The 10,613-nt window shown below is 40.7% G+C and overlaps 1 pseudogene; it reads right to left on the bottom strand.

The window, feature by feature from the left end:
* Nucleotides 1–7,521: 7,521 nt before the first annotated feature.
* On the bottom strand, nt 7,522–8,552 carry LOC100661423 (small ribosomal subunit protein uS5m-like; annotated as a pseudogene).
* Between the last annotated feature and the right edge of the window lie 2,061 nt (nt 8,553–10,613).

The following is a 10,613-nucleotide window of genomic DNA, read 5'->3' as shown; positions in this document are numbered from 1 at the left end:
ACAAAGGAGAAGGGTCAGTAGTTGGAAAACACGGCCTTGGTGATAGAAACAATGCCGGAGATTGAATGATAGAATTTTGCAAGACCAACAAATTCTTCATTGCAAATACCTTCTTTCACCAACACAAACTGCAAATATACACATGGGCCTTGCCAGGTGGAGCACACAGAAGACAAATTGACTACGTCTGTGGAGACGATGGAAAAGCTCAATATCATCAGTCAGAACAAGGCCAGGGGCTGACTGTGGAACAGACCATCAGTTGCTCATATGCAAGTTCAAGCTGAAACTGAAGAAAATCAGAGCAAGTCCACAAAAGCCAAATTATGACCTTGAGTATATCCCACCTGAATTTAGACAGCATCTGAAGAATAGATCTGACACATTGAACACTAGTGACCGAAGACCAGATGAGTTGTGGAATTACATCAAGGACATCATCCATGAAGAAAGCAAGAGGTCACTGAAAAGACAGGAGAGAAAGAAAAGACCAAGATGGATGTCAGAGGAGACTCTGAAACTTGCTCTCTAATGTCGAGCAGCTAAAGCAAAAGGAAGAATTGATGAAGTAAAAGAACTGAACAGAAGATTTCAAAGGGTGGCTCGAGAAGAAAAGTAAAGTATTATAATGACACATGCAAAGAACTGGAGATGGAAAACCAAAAGGGAAGAACATGCTCAGTGTTTCTCAAGCTGAAAGAACTGAAGAAAAAATTCAAGCTTCAAGTTGCAATAGTGAAGGATTCTATGGTGAAAATATTAAAAGAAGCAGGAAGCACCAAAAGAAGATGGAAGGAATACAGAGAGTCATTATACCAAAAAGAATTAGTCAATGTTCAACCATTTCAAGAGGTAGCATATGATCAGGAACTGATGGTACCGAAGCAAGAAGTCCAAGCTGCTCTGAAGGCATTGGTGAAAAACAAGGCTCCAGGAATTGATGGAATATCAGTTGAGATGTTTCAACAAACGGATGCAGCGCTGGAGGCACTCACTTGTCTATGCCAAGAAATATGGAAAAGAGCTTCCTGGCCAACTGACTGGAAGAGATCCATATTTATGCCTATTCCCAAGAAAGGTGATCCAACCGATGGTGGAAATTATAGAACAATATCATTAATACCACACACAAGCAAGATCTTGCTGAAGATCATTCAAAAACAGCTGCAGCAGTATATTGACAGGGAACTGCCAGAAATTCAGGCCGGCTTCAGAAGAGGACGTGGAACCAGGGATATCATCGTTGATGTCAGATGGATCCTGGCAGAAAGCAGAGAATACCAGAAGGATGTTTACCTGTGTTTTATTGACTATGCAAAGGCATTTGACTGTGTGGATCATAACAAACTATGGATAACATTGGGAAGAATGGGAATTCCAGAACACTTAATTGTGCTCATGAGGAAACTTTACATAGATCGTGAGGCAGTTGTTCGGACAGAACAAAGGCATACTGCTTGGTTTTAAGTCAGGAAAGGTGTGCATCAGGGTTGTATTCCTTCACCATACCTATTTAATCTGTATGCTGAGCAAATAATCTGAGAAGCTGGACTATATGAGGAAGAATGGGGCATCAGGATTGGAGGAAGACTCATTAACAACCTGCATTATGCAGATGACACAACCTTGCTTGCTGAAAGTGAAGAGGACTTGAAGCTCTTAGTAATGAAGATCAAAGATTGTACCTCAACATAAAGAAAACAAAAATCCTCACAACTGGACCAATGAGCAACATTGTGATAAATGGAGAAAAGATTGAAGTTGTGAAGGATTTCATTTTACTTGGATCCACAATCAACACCCATGGAAGCAGCAGTCAAGAAATCAAAAGACACATTGCATTGGGTAAATCTGCCGGAAGGGACCTCTTTAAAGTGTTGAAGAGCAAAGATGTCACCTTGAAGACTAAGGTGCACCTGACCCAAGCCATGGTATTTTCAATCGCATCATATGCATGTGAAAGCTGGACAATGAATAGGGAAGACCGAAGAAGAATTGATGCCTTTGAATTGTGGTGTTGGCGAAGAGTATTGAATACACAATGGACTGCCAAAAGAACGAACAAATCTGTCTTAGACGAAGTACAACCAGAATGCTCCTTTTAGGCAAGGATGGTGAGACTGCGTCTTACATACTTTGGACATGTTGTCAGGAGGGATCAGTCCCTGGAGAAGGACATCATGCTTGGCAGAGTACAGGGTCAGTGGAAAAGAGGAAGACCCTCAAGGAGATGGATTGACGCAGTGGCTGCAACAATGAGCTCAAGCATAACAACTATTGTGAGGGTGGCTGAGGACCAGACAGTGTTTCGTTCTGTTGTGCGTAGGGTTGCTATGAGTGGGAACCGACTCGACGGCACCTAACAACAACTCTAACATAAGTTTTTTTCCTTGCCACCTTCTAGGAATCCCTGAATGCTGAGCAAACGCTGCTGAGAGGTGTGATGTGTTTCTTCGCAGTTTGTTGTAAATGTTGGCCAGCAGATTATGTGTCATATATATCATTTTAAATCTTTCCTTGTCTAGCTTCATTGTTTTTCTTCATCCTCACCTTCCTTGGCTTGCCTAGGACAATCCGGTTGAGAAAGGATGAAGAATGAACTATAGAAGTAACAATGGAAATAGAAAGGAGGGAAAATGACAGGCGTTAAGAAAATCAATTTAAAATCATTATGGATGTAACGTTGGAAGATGAGGGGTAGGATGAATTGATGATGATTTCTAGGTTTTTGGCTTGGGTAATTATGTGAACGAACAACGAGTAAATGAAAGGTGGTGCTGAAATAAGCAACATAGAAGGAGGAACGAGTTTTAGAATAAATAATACGGTTTCAGACATGCTGAATTTTATGTGTCTTTGAAGTAGAAATAAGTGATAGAGACAAATTTACCCAGGGCCAGACTTTTAAGTGGAAATCGAAGCTGGTTGATCTTTGCCTTTGTCAGAGTCAGCTCCTACTCACGGCCACCTTATGTATAACAGAACTAAAGGTTGCCCAGTCCTGCAACATCTTCAGAATTTTTGGTATGTTTGAGTTCATTGCTGCGACTATTGCATCAATCCATTTCAGATTTCCCCTTGTTTTTAGGTGATTTTTAGGGAAGCAAATTCAGACGTAATTATAGGCCAGGTAGGTAAAGAATTCAGAAAGCAAGGTGTTTCCAGGAAGGAGTAGACAACTGTGACGAATGCATACAAAGACCACGAAAGGGGAAATCTGCAAGGTAACCATTATATTTAATAATCAGGACGTCACAAGTGACTTTCTCGAGAGCGTGTTCCATGAATTGGCCTACATGTCCTGATGCTATGTACACAATGAGATCGAGAAGTGAAAGGTCTCTTGCACTGCAAGATGCACACTATTGCCTTTTCAGTTCATGCTCCTGTGCTGCTGAGCGTGAACCTGTGCAAATGAGACCCTGCTGATTGACATTACAAATTCTTGACATTTAATACGATGGCTCGTCACTGTTGCTCAGCAATCCATTTATCCATCTTTGATTGAATCCTGTCAAGCTTCCCCATAAAGACTAAAATGCCTTCCCTAATCTCAGCAAGATACTGACCCATGTGACATCAACAACATTCAGTTGATACACTGTGAAGGTTGCCGACCAGTTTGTTCAGGACTTAGGGATTTCCTGGAAGTCAGACCTTCAGTGCTAACGTGGATAAACTGGGTAAACTGAATAAACCGGGATAAGTTGGTTACCCTACATACTCCTCATCCTGAAGGACTGTAATTTTAATTTTAGAAATCAGTAGATACTCAAGTTTGTCATGCATAAACTCATTTAGCTTATTGCAAGGTAATCATGGCAAGGCATGCAAGTAAGTCCTCAAGACATTCATTTAGAACTGAGAATCAGAATTAACAACTACAATGTTAGTTTAATGGTTAGAGTCCCAATCTTTAGACTTTAGGCTTTTACCTTTTACAAGTGGTTTCAGGAGGAAGAGTTGACCGTGGCTCAAATTCTGTGGAGGTCCCTTGTAGATAGGGTCTGAGGTTGGCCGTGGCACACAGAGTCTCAGTCTCAGTCTCAGTCTCTAGCAGGGTCTCTTTGAATGGCATCAGAGTCTACAGAGGGATCTCTTGCCACTGTCTTCCCTCAAAGAATGAGCTTAAACCCTCTACTTATATACAATTTTCTAATCTTGGTGTCTTAGTTATCTAGTACTGCTGTAACAGAAATACCACAAGTGGATGACATTAATAAACAGAAATTTTCTCACAGTTTAGAAGGCTAAATGTCTGAAATCATGGTGAGGCTCTAGAGAAAGGCTTTCTTTCTCTGTGACTCTGGAGGAAGGTCCTTGTCTCTTCAGCTTCCATGTCTTGGTTCCTTGGAGATCTCCATGTGGTTTGGCATCTATTTTCCCCAATATCTGCTATTTTATTCTCTTTTATATCTCAAAATAAATTGACTCAACACACATCCTACTTTAATCCTGTCTCAAGATAACAAAGACAACTAATTCCCAAATGGGACTATAACCACAGGCTAGAGGTTAGGATTTATAACACATATCTTGGGGGGACATAATTCAATCCATAACACTTGGCTTAATGTGATAGGGGCCATGTGAGATTATGTTTAGTGTGTTATGTGTTACATCTTTTCTTCAAGGTCAGACAGTCACCTAATATTGCATATTTTTGGGGATTAAAGGGTTGTTTATGACACTCCTAATGTCTTAAGGTCACTTTACAAAGATATAACTTTACATTTCTTTTGTCATATCAGGTATGTGCCAAGCCAATTTAGGGGGGTTGTTTACGACATGTCTTAAATGCTTCACATCTGTTTTTAAATTCAGAGATTGTGTACTTTTAAGTCACGTTATAAATGACTTGTGCATCTATGGCTTAAAAGCATTTACAGAATTAAACATAATAATGCCTTATACATATTACAGAGAAATACATAACCCTGTCTTGTATATATGCGGTCTGAGGGTATTATCAAAAGCATAACAACGTTGAAAGCATTATAAAAGCATACACAATAGTGACTTATATTTATGTGACTTGAGAATATAATATAGGCATATATAACACTTCTATCTTATTTATCTAGATAGAGTGCGAATCTAAGTGATAACTTATGAGACCATACGGTCTCTCCTGTAAATTATTCTTGGGTTCCTCCATTCTCTGATAATTTATTCCTGTATGAGGAAGAATGATTCTTTCCACTTTTTCAAGTATAAATACTATACCTGTGTACTGATAAGTTGACCGTTGTCTCTGGAATCTTGCCTTTTCAATTGACATCCTCTCTTTTGCATTTTAAACATTTCTGTCTAACTAAGCTTCTTCTCCTCTACCTGCAGACATATTTGTCTTCTCCAACCTAAAGGAAAACACCTTCCCTTGACCTTTTTCCTCTTAAACTGTTACCCTATTGCTCTCCTTTCTTATGTCAAATTTCTTGAGAGTAGACTATGAACTCTGCCTGAACTCCCTCGTTACCTCTTCCCTTGCTTGTTTCCCCATCATTTCACTGAAACTGCTCTCTTAAGATCAGCCACAACTACTGAGTGACTCGACCAGTGGTCTTTGTTATTTATTTATTTTTTAAAAATCTTTTTAATGCTTTGGATTTTCTGATGCATTTTCCCTTGTCGATCTTTCCTTCTGAAAATGCTTTTCTTCCTTGGCTTCTACGGTACTGCCCTACTCTGATACTGTCTTTAACTCTCTAGTTTTTTCTTTTTGTTTTCTTGATTGACTTATTCTTTTCATCCTTTAAAAGTTGGTGCTGTTTAGTGTTTTGCACTTACTCTTCTTTCTATATATGTTACTGGTGGCCATTTTATTTGTTTCTACAAGTTTAACAACTATTTCAAAGATGGTTCCAAGCTCTGTATTTTTAGATTCTCTCTTGAGACTGAAACCTTCATTTCCAGCTACCCTTTGGGTATTTCTAAATCCTTCTGGACACTAACCTTAACATGTTTAAATCTGAGCTTAGAGTTTCCTTTCTTTCTCTTTCTTCCCTCTTCCCCGACAGAAAGTTTCTCTTCCTGACTCCTCTGTTTCTTTTAATAGCACACTTGTTTCTGTGACTTGTACTTGGCTACTAACCAAAAGGGTGGTGGTTCCGACACACCCAGTGGCACCATGGAAGAAAGCCCTGACGATCTGCTTCCATACAGATTATAGCCAAGAAAACCCCATGGAGCTCAGTTCTAGTCTGTAACACATGGTGTTGCCACCAGTCAGAATTGACTCCATGGCAACAAGTTTGATTTTTTGGTTTGTGCTCAAAAACTCTGCGTTACATTCTCCACCCTGAGGGGTTCCTTTGTCTTAACACAAATTTAATAATTGTCAAATCCCATGAAGTCTAACCCAGAAATAGCTCTGCATCTGTTTTCTTTTATTTAGTCCTCTTGCTATTAATATCCTAGTTTAGGCCCTCAGGACATCATATTAGTCTCATTCCCTAACTGGTATTCTCACTTCTAATGGCCTGCCATCAATCTGTTCTATGCTCTATTTGCTGATTGACTTTCAAGCACCTCTAAAATATGACCTGCATTGAATTATTTTTTATTAGTTAAACCTGTTGCCATCAGGTTGATTCTGACTCAAAGAAGAACTGCCCCATAGGTTTCCAAGGAGCGGCTGGTGGATTCGACCTACTGACATTTTGGATATCCACTGCGCCACTAGGGCCCCTTTTATTAGTTAGAGGTTTAATATTAAAAAAAATGAGTTTTTGGAGTCAAAAAGAACAGGTTTCCTGTTTTCCTCTACTTTCTAGCTGTGACTGTAGACAAATTATTTAATTGCTCTGTAGAATGAAGCTAATGACATTCATTTCAGGTGAATCAAAGTTAATATGATTTTTCATGATATATACATAAAAAAATTTTTTTATACATGCTATGTATTATTATTTTGCATATTATTGATTGTACCAGACTATTTTATTAACCTATCTCTCTAATTAATTTACTTTTGCTAGCTTAAATTAATACTTGAAATAGTCTCGAACTGAGATATGTATGTAAATTGCCTATCACAGTGACTGGCATATAGAATGTGCTCAATAAACTAAAGCTGTAATTATTTATTATTAGTAAATAGAGGAGCTATGGTTGGCTTTACCTTAAAAAAAAAGGTGACATTCCAAAGTATGAGGGGTTTAGTTGCTTTTAGGTGCTGGGCAGTACCAAAAACCATAAGGCCTGAGGGGGGCTTAGGTGGTGGCTATCTTTAAACCTGACTGCAGAGAGCACTTTATTCTACGCAGGGTCTTCATTTCTTCCCAGTTCACTTTGATAACTATAACCTCAATTTCTGGCTCCAGATCCTTTCTCAACACCCCCTACAAGGAGGTGACCATGATGGGCAGAGGGCCATCTTCCTCCTGGAATTTCACAACATGGAAACCCTTCTTTTTGGCCAGCAGTTGATGAGTTTCCTGGGGGAGAGTCAGTAGAAGAGGCTTCAGGTGAGGTTGAGCATACTGATGGACCCAGAGACATTCACATACATGTCTTTGATGCCAGTGAGCTGGCAGATGGTAATGACGGCCTGGTGGCAGTGGAGACTATGATCTGTGGGTTATTTCTTCATTTTGATATATGTCTTTTTACATGTTAAATAAATATTATGGAAGATTATATGGGCTTCATATCATTCTGTGCAATGCAAATAGTGAACTATTTTGCTCTGTTTTTCTGAAAGTGTCCATCTCTTTAGTGGCTTTCCCAGTGCAAAACCTGTAGCTCCTTTTCTATTCCCTCCCACTACCAGAACACAGATCAATCTCTTCCCTATTTTGCTGTCATGTTGAAAACATTTCTTTCCTCAAGTATCTTGATACAAAAATCATCATGTTTCTCCATTGGAACCAGGGTTAGGGGGCCAAGACTAATGTCTTCTCATGTTCCTGCTCTTCCCTGCTCTTATTTAACTTTCATCTTCTTCCAATCTAACCCTTTTCTCTGCTGGACCGTGCTGGTCTCCACCTTCTCCTGCTTATCTTGCTTCTTTGGAAAGTGGTCTGCATTGCTCCATTTCTCATAAGAGGAACATTCAGACCAGGCCAGAGGAAACCATATGTCCTTCACCAGTGACCTGACCTTTGTTCAAACACTTTCTTCTCTTTTCCTTAGTTATTTTGCCTTTTGGTTTTCTTGCTGTGGGACCAATCTCTGCTAAAACACCTTTCCATTGCTCGTTTGCTGTCAATTTAGTGAAGAAATGATAGGGTCTGTACTGTTGGCCTATCAAGTTATTGGGAGAAGAAATAGAGCATTTTGTCTGCAGCACATGGGTCAAGCTGGTGTGATGACAGTTGTCTCTGGTTTCTGACAATGACAAAGGGTCAGTGCTGAGGGCAGTCTTCAATGTCAAAATGGAAGTCGTTGGAAAGCTTTTTAGGTAAAGCTGGCTGGACTACAAATGACCCACCTGCATGCTGTTCAGTGCAGAGATGTAGTCTGCAGCACACAGTGCTGCCACCTGGTGGAGCCCAGCTAACACTGCATCCTTGGTCAGCTGCAGCTTTCCCTACCGCCGCCACTGCCATTGCTCTTCCTCAAAAGACAGCCCAGGCCCACAGCCACAGCACAAACAGGAGTCTGCAAGCATTCCCCTGAACAAATTTGTGCTTTAGGCCAAGTGGTCATCTAGTGATTCCTGAAATATCTCCTGCGATGGATCACTCCATTGCCCTTTGTCCACTTACTCTTGATCTAGAGTGACACTATCCTGTTGTAAACTTTAAAGGTCTATGTTGTAAACATGTCCTCTTGTGTTAGCCTGGGTTCTCTAGAAAGGCAAAACCAGTAAAGTGTGTAAATACATATATGGAGAGATTTATATCAAGGAAACGGTTGTAGAGGCTGGAACGTCCCAAGTCCGTGGATCAAGATAGAGGCTTCTCCTGATTCACATAGTAGCAAGGGCTGGCGAACCCAACATCGGCAGTTTGGAAAGCAGGGCTGTCATTCACAGGCAGTGAAGAATGACGAATCCCAAGATCGGCAGGCAAGACTGCAAGGCTTCTTCTGATTCACGTAGTTGCAGGGGCGGGGGAGCCCAAGATCAGCAGGTCAGAGAGCAGGGCTCTTGCTCACAGGCTGTGAAGATGGACGAATCCCAAGATCGGCAGGTAAGCTGCTAGCTCAAGTCCCAAGAGCCAGAGGCCAGAGGAACAGGAGGCAGCTGCAGAATCCAGAGCAGGCAAAAGCCAGAATGTCCACTTATATTCGGATGCAGGCCACATGCCCGAGGAAACTCCCTTTCACCTGACTGACTATTCACAGCAGATGCCATCATGGGAGTGATCATATATAAACACTGAGAATCATGGCCCAGCCAGGTTGACACACAATCTTAACCATCACATTCTATAATATCTTCCCAATCCCTGATGCATTTGTGGCCATGGTCATTTAGCTCTATTCCTTTCTTGTGTCACACTATTAATACTAGGAACCATATGTGGTCCCCATGAGAGTAAGATTCTGTGATGACAGAGACTGTCTCAGACATTTTCAAATGCTCATTATAGTGGCTTGTACACGGTAGGTGCTCAGAAAATGCTTGCTGAAATTTATTTATTTAAATTTTATATGCTCCAGACCTGAAACCTTATTTCAGAAACTTACAGAGTTACAAGCATTCCTATTTGTTGATTAGAAAGGTAAAAGTGTAGTCAAAACAAATAGCCACCAGGTGGCAGTGCGACAGAGCTGTTCTCAACCTGCGGCATTCTTGAATAGAATAGATACAAAACAATATACTAGGATGTTTTCTGCACTGACCTACACAAAATCACAGAATCGTAGGATGTTAGCTTTGGAAGGGACCTGGAGATCCTTCAGTCCTACATCCTACTTGTAAAGATGAGGAAACTGAGACTCAGAGTTATAGTGTTGTTGTGTGTCGTGGAGTCAATTACAACTCACAGTGACTCTATATGACAGAGTAGAACTACCCCACAGGATTTCCTAGACTGAAATCTTTATGGGAGCAGATAGCCAGGTCTTTACTTCCCTGAAGTGGCCTGTGGGTTCAAACTGCCTTCCTTTAGTGAGCAGCTGAGTGCTTAACCATTGTGCCACTAGGGCTCCTTAGAATTACAGTATGGAGTCATAGTTTTGTTTTGTTTTTAATGTGTATCGCTAGAAAGATTTTCAGGATTATTTAGTTTTTTGTCGGTAAGGAAAGTGAAGCTATGGCCACAGAGATGTATTAGTTGGGACATTTTTGGTTGCAAGTGCCAGAAATTCAACACAAACTGATTTTTAAATCAAAAAGAAAGTGGGTGGTTATTAGCTCAAGTAACTGAAGAGTCCTGGGATAGATCTATTCAGGCAAGGCTGGATCCAGGGGCCCAGTGTCTTTTGTCCTGCTTTCTTTTCTGGTGGCTTTATTTCATGCTGGTAGCCCGCAGAAGTTGCTGCCATATGCTAGCTTTACTGCTAGGAGTATCTACAAAGAAAGTAACTAACTTCCTTTTCAGGCAGTTTTAACAAGAATCTTAGAATTCTGTCTTATTAGCAGACCTCAGTCACATGTTCCAACTGGAGCATAAGGAGGGGCGGGTCTAACTCAATTCTATGAGGAAGGAAGGCGATCTGGG

This window comes from Loxodonta africana, chromosome 14, assembly GCF_030014295.1.
Source record: "Loxodonta africana isolate mLoxAfr1 chromosome 14, mLoxAfr1.hap2, whole genome shotgun sequence".
Classification (NCBI taxonomy): domain Eukaryota; kingdom Metazoa; phylum Chordata; class Mammalia; order Proboscidea; family Elephantidae; genus Loxodonta; species Loxodonta africana.
This window is presented reverse-complemented; position numbering and strand designations above follow the sequence as displayed.